This window comes from Nannospalax galili, unplaced genomic scaffold, assembly GCF_000622305.1.
Source record: "Nannospalax galili isolate Female #2095 unplaced genomic scaffold, S.galili_v1.0 scaffold1087, whole genome shotgun sequence".
In the NCBI taxonomy this organism is placed as follows: domain Eukaryota; kingdom Metazoa; phylum Chordata; class Mammalia; order Rodentia; family Spalacidae; genus Nannospalax; species Nannospalax galili.
Window position 1 is genome coordinate 1,394,765 of NW_008356845.1, and position 14,491 is coordinate 1,409,255.

At 38.8% G+C, this 14,491-nt stretch overlaps 1 pseudogene; it reads left to right on the top strand.

The window, feature by feature from the left end:
- Positions 1-13,530, top strand: part of LOC103751352 — a 17,595-nt pseudogene extending 4,065 nt beyond the window's left edge.
- Positions 13,531-14,491: the final 961 nt, after the last annotated feature.

Here is a 14,491-nt window from a genome sequence, read left to right on the forward strand (position 1 = left end):
TTAGAATGATGTTGGCTGTGGGTTTGTTGTATATAGCTTTAATTATGTTGAGGTATGTTCCCTCCAGTCCAGTTCCCTTTAGGACTTTGAACATAAATGCATGTTGAATTTTGTCAAAGGCCTTCTCTGCACCTATTGAGATGACCATGCAGTTCCTGTCTTTGAGCACATTTATTATGATTTATGATGTTTATTGACTTACATATGTTGAACCATCCCTGTACCTCTGGAATAAAGCCAATTTGATCATGGTGGATGATCTTTTTGATGTATGTCTGTATGCGGTTTCCAAGTATTTTGTTGAGAATTTTTGCATCTATATTCATTAAGGATATGGGTCTATAGTTTTCTTTTTTGGTTATATCTTTACCTGGCTTTGGTATTAGAGTGATGCTGGCTTCATAGAAGGAATTTGGAAGTTCTCCCTCCATTTCTATCTTTTTGAATAAATTAAGTAGCATTGGATGTAGATCCTTTTCAACTGTCTGGTAGAATTCTGCTGTAAATCCATATGGTCCTGGGCTTTTTTTAGTCAGGAAGTTTTGTATTACTGTTTCAATTTCCTTATGTGTTATGGGTCTATTTAAGCTGTTAATCTCTTCTTGGTTTAGTTTTGGTGTTTCCCAGGCTTTTTGGTACCCGTCCATTTCTTTTAGGTTTTCAAATTTAGTAGCATATAGGTTTTTAAAGTATTCCCTTATAACGTTTTGGATCTTTTTGGTGTCTGTTGTGATGTTTCCCCTTTCATTTCTGATTTTGTTGACTTGGAGATGCTATTTCCTTCTTTTGGTTAACTGGGCTAGTGCTCTATCAATCTTGTTTATCTTCTCAAAACCAGCTCTTGGATTAATTGATTCTTTGTATTGTTTTCTTTGTTTCTATTTCATTAATTTCTTGTCTGTTTTTTGTTATTCTTGTCTGCTGGTTTTGGGCTTCATTTACTGTTGTTTTACAAGTGTCTTGAGTTGCAATGTTAGGTCATTTATTTGTGTTCTTTCCAATATCTTAATGTAGGCTCTTAGAGCTATAAACGTCCCTCTAAGGACTGCTTTAAATGTGTCCCAGAGGTTTTGTCGTATTGTATTGTCGTTTTCATTGAGTTCCAGGAATACTTTTATTTCTCCTTTGACCCATTCATCATTCAGGAGCACGTTGTTTAATCTCCATGTGATCATGTGGTTACTGGGGTTTCTTCTGGTGTTGATTTTAAGCTTTATTTAAGCATTGTGGTCTGTTACAATGCATGCAATTGTTTCAATCTTTTTGTATTTGTTGAGGTTTGTTTTGTGCCTCAGTATATGGTTGATTTTGGAGAAGGTTCCATAGGGTGCTGAATAGAAAGTATATTCTGTGGTGCCTGGGTGGACTATTTGGTAGATATTTGTTAGGCCCATTTGATATATGGCATTTTTAAATTCAGATGTCTTTCTGTTAATTCTCTGTCCTGTTGATCTATCTAATGATGACAATGGGGTATTGAAGGCCCCCAATATTAATGAGTTGGGATTAATCTGGGTGTTAAGTCCCATAGTACTGATTTTATGAAGTTGGGTGCACCAGAGTTTGGTGAATATATGTTCATTATTTTAATATCTTCTTGGTTTATTGTTCCTTTGATCAGAATGAAGTGGCCCTCTTTGTCTCTTCTTGTTAGTTTTAGCTTGAAGTCTATTTTATCATATATTAGAATTGCAAAGCCTGCTTTTTCCTTAATACCATTTGCTTGGTATATTTTTTCCATCCTTTCACCTTAATGTAGTGCCTGTCCTTGAAAGTGAGATGAGTTCCTTGCAAACAACAAAAAGATGGGTTTTGTGTCTTAATTCATTCAACTAATCTGTATCTTTTTACTGGGGCATTCAATCCATTGATATTTAAAGTTATTAAAGAAAGATGTGTATTGAATCCTGTCATTTTTATTTCTGTTCACATTCTTGATATAGTTGTGCATTTCTACAGTTTAACCTTCATTGAATGTCTTTCTGTCACCCCTTGTGTGTAGTTGTTCTTTCTTCAGCTCTTTGTATTGCTTCAACAACTCTCTGAAGGGCTGGTTTTGTAGACATGAATTCTTTCAGCCTATTTATGTCATGGAAGATTTTTCTTTCCCCTTCAACTATGATAGACATTTTGACATTGTCTTTTTAGAGTTCTGTTTGAATCTTTTCATACAGCGTTATGAAAGGGGGACTTAGAAGTTTGGCTGGTGCAGTAGGTGCTGAAGCGACCAACAATGGCTTGTCTGCAAACTAGGGAGCCTGAGAACCCTGAGCTGCTTGGTCCACAGGCAGGCTGTCTCAGCAGTCTAAAGCCAGTGAAGAAATTATGGTAGTTTCCTGAGAAGTCTCAGATTTGGGTCCACTTTGGGAAACTGAAGAAGCTGGAGTCTGGTGTCTCAGGAAGATGGTGGCAACAGTGTGCGGCTATAGCTCAGAGAGAAGCAAAGGCTGTTTGTTTCTTGGGCATCCTTCCACCCTGTGGAAGGCGATGCTCTTTCTAAGTGCGGCCGTTAGCCATCTCAATTCATCCTCTCTGGAAATGATATCGCAGAAAACCCAGGCATGTTGATTCCTAGATAATTCTAAATCCAGCCAATTTGACGATGAAGAGTAACTATCAACTAGGCTTCCAAAGATCAAGCTTATGATGATTAATCACAATTATCAGCTTGATTTGATTGAGGGTTGCCTAGGATACTATCAAAACATACCCCTTCATGTATCTAAGAGGATATGGCCAGAGATGATTGGGTCTTGAAAGCTGTGATCTAATCAGTGATTTAATCCATGGCTGGCTTCAATGTGGAGAGTTAGGAGATGGGGCCAGTGAGAGGAAATAGGTTATGGGTCTATCTTTCCTGGCCTTTCCTGTCTGCGGTGTACTCTGCTTTCTGCCTGCAATGAGGCAACCAGGCCTGTTGGGCCACACTCTTCAGCCAGGATGCTCTACCTTATCGCACATCCAGAAACAAGGGGCCATTCAATTTCAAATTGAAAACTCTGAAACCATGGACCAAAATACAATCTCCCTCATTTCAACTGTCTCGGGAATCTGTCATAGTGATGCAAGGCTAAGATAACAGCATCCTGCTCAAACTGGCCTGCCGCACCAGCGTCACCCTTCCTCGTTCATTGCCTTGATACCTCGTCGTTTCCTTATCATAATTCTAATTCTGCACTCAATGGTTTTCTTTCACTTATCCCTTGCTTCTAAACTCTAAAAAAAAATGTGAACCTCATTACAGCGTGTGTTCTGCATGTCCTCTAGCCTGAAAATGAAATGTGTTTCTTCTCTTAGAGTACTGCATCCTTCCTCTTCTACTTAAGCATCTTCCATCTGCATTTGTCTGGGTTTCACAGCCTGATTTGCATTTATCCAGTGAAGCTCTGTTTTCATTCCACATTGCTTCTTTTGTCTCTCTTTACCCAGAACTGTCCTGTGCTATCATTGCCTTCAATTCTGAAGGTTTTTTTTTCTTTTTTTTTCCCAGCAAATTCCTATTCATTGAATTGATAGAAGTCACTTTTCACATTAAGCTGCTTTTCTTCATATTAGGAATTGAAAACATATTTAATGATGAATGAATGATATGAAATAGCCTCAGCATATACCTCTCTTCCTGTTTTCAAGCTACATATCCTGTTGTCAGTTTAACATTTCAAATCGATTGCCTCGTGCCTCAAACTTTATGTAAATAGGCAGAAATATTGATCTCTCTTCCTAAAACTGTTCAAAAAGATTGTAAAGCTGAAAATCTCTGTAAGCAGCACTATCATGCCTGTAATTACCAATGATTCATATAGGACCCGTGTCTCTCACACACAATTCAAAATATGTGAAAGAGGAAATGGCAGTGATAGTAGTCCCCTCATTAAGAAGCTATGTTATCATTTGCAAAGCAAACGATTCCTATTGCTACAAGCTTGGGATTTGCTAGATTCTGGTGATTTGTGTTCATTGTCATGTTGGGAAACTTTCAGTGTGTAAATTAAGTGTTCCACTGCCTGGGAAGCTCTGACTAGGAATGATGTTTTTGAGCTCTGCTCTCCAGTGTTGCCAGCAGTAGTGTTAGTCCAAATCTGTATCTTCTGGAGTGACAGGAGGTGGTGTTATTAGAGTGCTTTTAAATAAAGCCCAAGGTTTCGAGCTTTGGGATACCTTTGATTACTGTTCCTAATTGCCTCTGTGACACTTAACCAAAGTGAATGTGAGTTCACCTAAGGTTAAGGTGATTCTGTGATTCACTATGTTGACTCCGACCTCCTATGGCATTTGGATTGCTCCTGACCAAGGTCAGAAAGCTGGGTCTGACAACGCAGTTATGTAACTGTAGGAAATCTCCCCAAAACATTGATGTAAGTACTGTGCTTTGTGGAATGCTGAGGATTCCTCAGAGTTATCTACTCTACAATAGGCCTCAGAGAGTAAATATCCTGTTCTAGAATGTCTTCAGACCTCACTATAGAATAGAATTGATGTTCAGCATAATCATTTACACTCCAGTAATCGAATGCATGTCCAGTCTAGGAAAGGAAAACTTACAATTATTTTCCACCAATTTATAAAAGATAAAGGAAGAAAAATAGCTTATGGTGGCATCCTTCTGTAAGTTTTACCCATAATTATCACTTGACAAAAGAAATGCTATGCCCCAGGAGATAAGGACATCAGTGAAGAAGAGGAGAAAATTAAGCAAGAAGAAAGAAAGGGCTCTCTCTCTCTCTCTCTCTCTCTCTCTCTCTCTCTCTCAGGAAAGATGGGAAGGGAGCCAAGATTTGCAAAGAATGCAAACAGAGGAAAAGTCCCCATCATGGACAGGCAACACTGGCAGGAGGACCTTTGGAAGACAGTCTGTTTTTGACAAAGACAGGAATACTGCAAGGATACTCTGTTTAAAGCCGTGTATTGGGGTATTTCAAGAATAGAAAACAATCGTGCCAGTCCAATGCACCTTCATTCGTTCAGCTTCTACTTTGGTAGGTAACAGCCCCAGAGCTGTGAGAATGACTTTCTGGCAATGACCCTTTGTAACAAGCATGTACAAATTGAATTTTTGCACAGTCTTATAAACAAACTTAATCATATGTTTTGAGAACATTTAGAACTATGCACCCCTTCTGTTTACATGTAATATATTCAGTTTGTTCAGAATTGGCTGGCATTTTAAAATAATAATGTAATCAACCTTATAATAATTTGGAATCACAATGTAATTAACTCTTACAAGATAAGCTGAACACGTACCACTCATCTACCTTGTTCTCTACTTCCTTTGTGACTAAGTTGTTCCCCTGACTCACAACACTGTGTATATGAATCAGATGTGATCATTAGACCTAAGACTGCCTCACTGTAAACATTGATGACATTGAAAACAGCGTGTCTCCCACAAATGTTGGAGGAAATATTTGGCCATAGGTTAATGACATTTGTCAATGACAAGGTTTATATGCTGTTCTGAGTTACTAGGGTCAGAAAAAAACAACGTTTTCCTCTATAAAAGATTTCTCATGCCTTTCCCATACCATGCTTGATTTGATGTTCAATAAATATGACAAGAAGCCTTACTGTTCTTCTGCTCCACTATTTTTTTTTAATTTTATTGTTTTTATTTTATGTGTATGCGTGTATTGCCTGCATGTAGGTATGTGTGCCCATGTCGTGCAATGCCTGCGGAGGACAGAAGAGGCTGTCGGATCCCCTGGAACTGGAGTTACGGACAGTTGTTAGCTGCCATGTGGGTGCTGGGATACGAACCCGGGTCTTCTGCAAGAACAGCCGGTGTTCTTAACCGCTGAACCATCTCTCCAGCCCACTCCACTATTTTCAACACCCAATTCTGAAAGAAAAGTTCTAAGAGAAATCTGAATACCTCAGAACTTATTGAGATCACTTTTGGTTTAAATGACTCCAAGAATGAAGCTTTTCTTTAATGTGGCACCACAACACACAGTTACCTTACAAACAGAATAGAAAAATAGTTACCAGGTAAGTAGCATGCCAGAAGAAGAGAAAGTGATTAAGCTATCTGGGAAATGTACAATGATTCCATAAACTTGAGTAGGAACTGTGAAAACACTCAGGGAAGGCAAGAGTGGCCATGCAGCCACAGACATGAGGTCATCCTCAGGAACGGGAAATTTGCATACTGCATGATACCAAGGGACTTTGCTAGGCTTTTTGTGGCAATTCAGTGTCTGCCTTTACTCCATCTGACCTTCTTGGATCGCATCTTTTCTCCCTTTCCAACTTAACTTCCCCAAGCTGCATTGCTTGTTCTTCTATTACGGCTTCTTCAGAGAGCCCATCTCCATTCAGCCCTCTAGTTCCTGCGTTCCTGTCCTCTAAACATCTGCATCTCCATCCTGCCCCAGACCTTCATCTGTAAAGTCTCACTACATCAATGCTGCTGTTCCAAATTCCACCTTATTATTATTTTCACAATTTATACATTTCTCATAGAAGATATAAACTTAGCAACTGACTGTTAATTCATTTATTTCATATTCTGTCTCATCGTTTGCACATGTTTGTTAACTTTCCTGTAACCTCTCAGATTGTCTATTTTGGTGATTTTTGCTGCCAGCGTTTTTAATGTTTATTTGTGTGTGTGGACAGGAGTGTCTGTGTGTGTATGTGATTGTTTGCCCCTGTGTGCAGGTGCCAGTGGTGGGTGTCAGAGCCCCTGTCAATGGAGTTGCAACCAGTTGTGAACCATGGCTGTAAATCACCCAGTGTGGATGCCAAGAACAGAACTCAAGTCCTCTGAAGAACAGGAAGTGCTCTTGACCTCTGAGTGATGTATCCAGCCCTCTTGCCAATGTCTTCACTCGAGAATTTGACTTGCAGAGCTACTTATTTGCTCATTGTAAGATGGATTTGCATAGAAGACACAGTGTGCTAGAAGTAAAGGAAAAGGCTTGGTTCTCAAGTCAGAATGCTTACATTTCAAGTCCTGTCCAACAAGGAATCAGTTCTGGAATTGTTGATAATTTAATCAAAATGTTGACAGCCAGCCCTTTATCTGTAACGCTATCATGATTACAGCTGTCACTGGGATATCTGTAGTGTTGGGAACAAATGTCTAGGTAGGTGTGACAACTCCAGCTCCCTAGCTGTTATCGCTTTACTTTTGATGCCAAGTAAATATTTTATTGACACACAGTTGAATTTGAAAATCATTTACAAATTTTACTCCTTATAAACATCAACTTTAGATTGTTTTTCTTGAATTGTACTACACATATTCAGCCCCAACATGGCTGTTTTGATAGAAACTACATATTTTACTTTACAGGTGTACAATACAGATACAAACACTTGGACTCTCTTAAGTTCACAGTTGAGCTGATTTCATGCCAACTGCATCAAGAAAAGCTGCATTCCAGCTATCAAGAAAAAAAAAGCCACTTGAAATTTCCTGTGTGTTGTTATGCTTCTGAATATTTCACAGAGAACACCTTATGATTAAAAGAAAGTTTATAGTCATTACATGTACATTATTGTTACAAAAATCTATAACATATTTTACAAAAGTACTCTAAGACACTTAAGACAAATATTTAGAAAATCTTAAAGTTGCTTTTTGAAATCTCAATGTTTTATTTTCACAGATAAATTGAAGATCATTATTCTCTTCCTCTTTTGAGACAGGGTCATACTATGTAGCCCATACGAAGTTGCACACACTAACTCAGCAGCTGGGACTGCAGGTACAAAACCTGTGCAAGATCAAGCCAGCCAAGATCCTAGCATGGGCGGATGGTGAAGGAACTCATGAATTCTCACCTCACCTGAGGAGCTGTTGGGGGATGGAGAGTCAGTGTTCTTCAGGGATGTGGGCCCTGAGAGGTTACCCATGCTGCAGGAGATTGTCCCACACCCATGCCATACAGACAGCACTAGATGGTCTCAGTGGGTATTTAAAAAAATAATGAGTACATGAAGTTGAGAGGGGAGAGTATGGAATGATAGGAGAGGAATTGCAGAGTGAATATGATCAAAATGTTTTATATTAGTGTATGAATATTAAATGAAATATTTTTAAAACAGAATGAAAAAACACCTTCTATCAAGACTTGGAAACTTTGTGCCTTCCCTGATACTCCCACCTGATTCCTGAGAGCATCTGCTTTGTGATCCTGCTGCTTCTACAAATATTAAGAAGCATACTTATTATTAACAGTACATAAAGTTCTTGTCAAATACATTTGCTAGTACTTACTCATCTACCACACAGAACAAAGTGATACTGAGGTCATAGTTGTTTAGTTCCACATTAGGTTAATTTTCCTCATGATTGTGATACTTTAGTTGTTTAGTTGTGATACATAGTTGTTTAGTTCCACATAAGGTTAATTTTCCTCATGATTGTGATAGCTTTTTTTGTGTTCAGAGTTTTCCAAGTTAAAGTGAAATAAATGGGCTGGAGAGATAGCTCAGTGGTTAAGAGCTCCTACTGCTCTTGAAGAGGACCTGTGTTTGGTTCTCAGTACCCACATGATAGCTAATAAAGTCCAGTTTGAGGTGCTCTGATGCCCTCTTCTGACCTCTACCAGCATGGTTATAACAAGGGTGCACTTACCTACACACAAAAATAAAAATAATAAATAAAAATTATTGAATAGTATCACAAGAATCATGCTATAAGATTAGGAAAGAATAAAAGTCAGCAGGGGAGATAATGTCAGTGGCAAAACCTACAAGAAAAAAAATAAACAAATAGGTAAACATCTGAGAAAAACATGTAGGATAGAAAAAAAGACAAAGGCTTTGTAGAAGCAAAGACCTATTAATGTCAGCACTCAGAATGTTGCTGTAGGAGGATCTGGAGTTAAAGTTTATCCTCATCCATAGCAAGTTTGATGCTAGCCTGAGCTACATGGGATTCTGTCCAAAAAAGAAAAAAACAAAAACAAAAACAAAAACAAAAAACAATGCAATTAAATAAAAGTTGCAAACTATTGCCATCCAAGAAATTAAAAAGATAAAGTTATGAGAGTATATTGCGTTTGAAAGAACAAGAAATTAGGCTAAATAAAGATAAGTAGCAGAAATTTAAAAGAAGAGAAAATGAGTTAGTTAAAAAAAAGCATTAAGGGAAAACAATTTAAATGATTATTCCATGTTTAGCTTTGCCATTGGGGATAAAAGTTATTTTGCAATTCGCAAAAAGGCGAATAAGTGTAAAAATAAGCAAATGGAAGAAAAATGCTATATATATTAAATTAATTTGGGGGAATTTTAAGGAAAGATTTAAGCAAAAGAATGTGCTTTAAGTACATCTGAAATTGAGTAGGCTCTCCCTCAAAATTTTATAAAATTATATTTAAGAGTACAGCTATAAAAGTCATGAAGAGGGGATGTCCATAGATGTGAATTTTTGATAAATGTCTACATAGTCCAGGGGCTTATCTTAATTAAAGTAGAGGAGAGTAGGGCACAGTACAGGAAATGCAAGAGCAAGCAGCTGCAAAAGGTGTTTCTTAGAAACCAGATGGACGTAAACAGTAGGACCTCAAGTGTCTCACTAAATTCGTCTGCTCTCTGAACAACGGCTTCAAGGGTTCCTTCAAGATAAAATTGAAAAACCAGGGTCAGCCAGGTATACAAAGGTGTACAATCAATGGCATAAGACCGAAACTCATTTTCCTTTACCACTTAGGAGGGAGAACATCAGGCAGGCTCTACTAACTTGAGCCCTGATGTACGCCAACCATCTGTACTCTCCAGCCATGGTCCATATCTCTCAGTGACTTACATAAGAAAAGGAAAAAAAATCCATCTACATAATCAACAAGAAAAAAATTCTCCTGCAACAACTTCTGTATAATCATAGCTGATTGACCAATGACTCCTGGGTATTTAAAGGTCACATTCATGAAAAGTAACCAAGATGTGATTTGGAAAGATAATTTTTCCAATTTCTCTTTAATATATGCTTTTTTAAAAAATGTTATGTGTATGTATGTATTGCCTGCATGTAGGTAAGTGCACCCATGTTGTGCAATGCCTGCGGAAGACAGAAGAGGCTGTCGCATCCCCTGGAACTGGAGTTACAGACAGTTGTCAGCTGCCATGTGGGTGCTGGCATTCGAACCTGAGTCTTCTGCAAGAAGAGTCAGTGTTCTTAACTGCTGAGCCATCTTTCCAGCCCCTGTTTAATATATGCTTTACATACACTAAAAAAAAGTCACTTTTTGGTAGAAAGTTCTAGAATTTTTGCAAATTAGATACACATAGGTAAGCAACACAAGAATCAAGACATGGTGCCATTATAGTGACCTCCAAATTCCCCTGTGCAAGTTTGAGGTCAGCACTTCCATCCAACCCTTAGATTCTGGCCCCAATTTTCTCTGCCTCTTTCAACAATTCTGCATTCTCAATAATAGCATATAGTCTGGCTAGCTTTAACTGTCAACTTGCCACAACCAAGATTTATCTGTGAAGAGCATCTCAATTGAGTTTTCTAGACCAGATTGGCCTATAGCCATGTCTCTGGGATTTTGTCTTGATTATTAACTGATGTAAGAGGACCCAGCTCCCTGTAGACAGCACCATACCATAGACAGGTGGTCCTGAACTGTGGAAGAAAGCTAGATGAGTGTACACTGTCTACCAAGCAGCAGGCACCATCCTCCATGCTTCCTGCCACACTGCTCCTGGTCATGAAGCTGCATGGAAGAGCAATCAGGCCGCCTTGAGTTCTTTCCTCTCTTCCTGTCATTGATGGACTGTGACCTAAAATAGTAAGCCAAAATAAAACCTTCCCTCCCCTTTCTTCCTTTTGGTCTGGGTTTCTATCACAACAATTGAAGTGATGCTAAAACAGTACATAAGTGGAATTGTACGTTGTATAGTCTTGGAGCATCACTTTTTCATTGAGCACAACTCAGCTGGCTTTCATCCATGTGACTGTATCAGCTGTTCACAATGTTTATGGTTTGTTGGTATTCACTTGTTATGGATGTACCATAGTTTATTACTTGTTCCAAAGCAGAGGGCTATTGAGAGCTTTCGAATTGTTGACAGTGGTGAAGAGAAGCCACTACAAATATTTACATGTAAGTTGTTGTAGAGATGGGAATTTGGGTTATGTTTTCTTCTTAGGAAAATATCTAGGATCGGAATGCTGGGATCATGTGATATGAATATGATGCCTGGGATGCTGACAAGTGTGTTTCCATAGCTACTGCATTTTACCATCCTGTCAACCATGTATGAGTGTTCTGGTTGCTCTGTTTTCAATTTCTTGTGCAGGGTAAGAAAAATACTACAGGTTAAATCATTCGAATGAGTTCGTAGTGATATGTTAGATTTTTTAATGTATATTTTTCTGAAGATTAATGATATTTAGAATAGTTTATTTTCTGAGTTATACCTTGCATATTTTATTTGGAGAAGTGTGTGTTATCATAGTTTGATATTTTTCCACTTATATGTTTTATTGCTGAGTTATAAAATGGCCTCATATATTAATATGTGTTTTAGAAACTGTTTTTCCCACATGGCTGTTTGTCTTTTTATTTTCTTAACATTTTCTTTGAAAAAATGCAAGTTCATAACTTTGATGAGGTTTAGTTCATTTAGATTGTAATGTCTTTTCATAAATAATCCTATTTATGAGTATTTGGTCAGACTGAGGATGTCTTTCCAGATGCTAACTCACAGATTTTTTTTTTCCTACATTTGTTTTCTGAAAGTTTGGCAATTTTTGCTCTTACATTGAAGTCATGGTCTACCTCAAGTTAATTTTCTTGTGGCATAAGAATCCTCTGGGTTTTCCTTTATGCACACAATTGTTTGAGCAAAGTTTGTTTAAAGGGTATATTCCACTTCACTTTATGACTTACCAACTTTGTCACAGATGTACTGACTACGTAATTCCAGGTCTGTTTCTGAAGTCTCTTTTCTGTCTTACAGATATGCCAATCTTTCTACCTATTCCACACTATCTTGATTACTGGAGATTTCTGAGTAAGTGCATACCACGAGCCTTTTACTTTGTCCTTTTTAGACTGGCTTGGCTAATGTAGAACCTTTACTTTGCCATATAAATCTTCAAATCAGTTTGTAAAGGTCTCATTGAGGAAGAGGGGGCAGAAAACTGTAAGAACCAGGGGTGGTGGAGGACCACAAGGACACAGTTTTCCAGGCTTCTGGGAACTTGCTGATATGAACTTATAGAAATGGTGACAGGATGCACAAGACTCATGTGAACTCAAACCAGACAAAAATCCCAGCGTAGAACTGTGGAAATGGATAAAAAGCCATGACCTTACCTGAAAAACCACTGATAGCTGATCACTGCTAGGTGAGAGAGAGAGCTGGTTTTCTTTAAGGGAGTGACACTATGTAGGCTGATTGGGTTACAGAGGATGAATTCACACCAAGGGACATCTAGGTACACAGACTTGATTGGATAGGCCTTAACATACTTTCCTATTTTCTGTATTATATTTCTGGTATTTGTTCCAATATCCATATCAGAACCGAACTTCTGATCTCTCTTAGATTACCTGAACATTATTATGATTATCTCTACCTTGTTGAATATCACTGATAACTTGCTTTGCGTTAATTAATTTGTGCTTGACAGTTTCATGAGTGTGTATATTATATATCGGTTACTCTCAGCCTGCCCTCTCTTAACTCCTTCTCATTCCTGTCTACCCTCTGGCTTCCTTGCAAATCTCTTCCTCATATTCCTGTCCTTTGTTTTGTGTTGTGACTCATTAAATTTAACTAGGACTCTCTGCATGATCATGAGTTTGGAGCTTCCTGTTGGAGCCTGCTGTGCTCAGCAGTGAGTGTACCACTGAAGACAGTGACTCTCCCTCTTCCAGAATCTATCAATAGCCTACAGTTCAAAAGTAAGGGGTTGGACCCCATGAGTCCTTTCCTCCATTCTTAACTGTGATAGGGCCATCCTTGTGCTGGCCCTGTTCAAGTAACAGCAGCTGCTTTGAGCTCATGATTGCAATGACAGTGTTGTGTCTAGAGGATGACAGCTCACAGCCCTTCTCCTTACCTTCTGATTCCTCCTGCCCCTCCTTCAGCAATGAGAACCTGAGGAACTAAATCTGCCCAACACCATAATTACCAGGATTGGCATCTCTAAGAAGGCCCAGAGCACCATCTCCCATGCCGCCAGCACCTTCATGCTGTAGTGCTGTACACCACATCCGGTGCTAACAACTTGGCAGTGAAAGGGAAGCACGAGACATGCGGTGCCAGTGATGCTCTAGTGGCCATGGAAGAGATCTCGTTACCCTGTTGGAAGAAGCTCTGAAAACATACAGGCAGGAGCTGAAAGGCCAGAAGGAAGCGTCTGAGCAAGTGAAGAAGGACAAAGGTCAAGAAACAGGTTCAGAAGAGCAAGGCAAGAGCTGGGATGAAGACGACGGTGAAGATAATGGGAGACTGGAAGAGGAAGAACAGCATGAAGAGGAAGAAGAGACATCTGGAAAGGGTGGGCAGACTGTGGCATGTAGAAGTGACCTCCCTGAAGTGTCTCACATGTTTATGTGAAGCTTTTCCCTGAAAGTCAGACTGCTTGGCCACAGGTGCCTGATATCAAAATAAAAACTAATTCTAGTTATGAAACCAGTTCTCTGTCCATACTCAGAGCCTCTGAGTAACAGAATCCTGTTTGGCTTAATCAGCCTAAGGTTACAACCTTTAGTATGGGGGATTCTGAACGATTAATGTCAATATTGCTTGTTTATTGGCTAGCTAGTTTTTGTTACCCCAACTCCCTGTCCCTCCAAAGAAGTAATAATACTTCCGTGTTGCCTACTGTTTTCCATGAAGAGTACCCATGTGATCATAGAAAGAGTGTTTTGCTAGCAACATGGCTGGGTTTGATACTCTGTACATTTGCACTTGTTTCTTTTACCTTTTCTTTGACTGAATTTATTAGACATTTCTTATAGGTCTGCTGGTGATGAATCTTCCAGAGTTCTTTGAAAGTTTTTATTTCTTAAGTTCCTTTGAAAGATATTTCTTTTTGAATAAATTCTAGAATGACAGTAGGTCAAAAGTTACTCAGTGACACTTACTAAAACCAGATTTCATCCAGGACCATGCTGATATACCACAATGGTGTCTTTCAGACATGGGGAAGTACTATGCTCAACTCTGAGTGCAGCATGTGCACAGGAGGACACATTTAGCCAAGAAGCATGGTAAGGGTCATGGACAGAGTTACAAGGAAGCTGGAGGAGTGAGGATTCTGCCTACAGTGATCTGATAATGTTCTGACTGAAGACCACACATGATAATTAGGCATAACCTAGGAATGATGAAGGACGAAGCACTTCACAGAACAGATGATGAAGGTGATCAAATGTAAAGGGTCAGTTTGCCATTTGTCTAAATAGGATTCTTTGATGAGACTTATTTACTTCACAAAAGGGTCTAAAAAGGGGTTTAGGGGCATGACTACACTTTGGCCAAGTAAACTACCTTTGTCAGTGACAGAGTTTTGTTT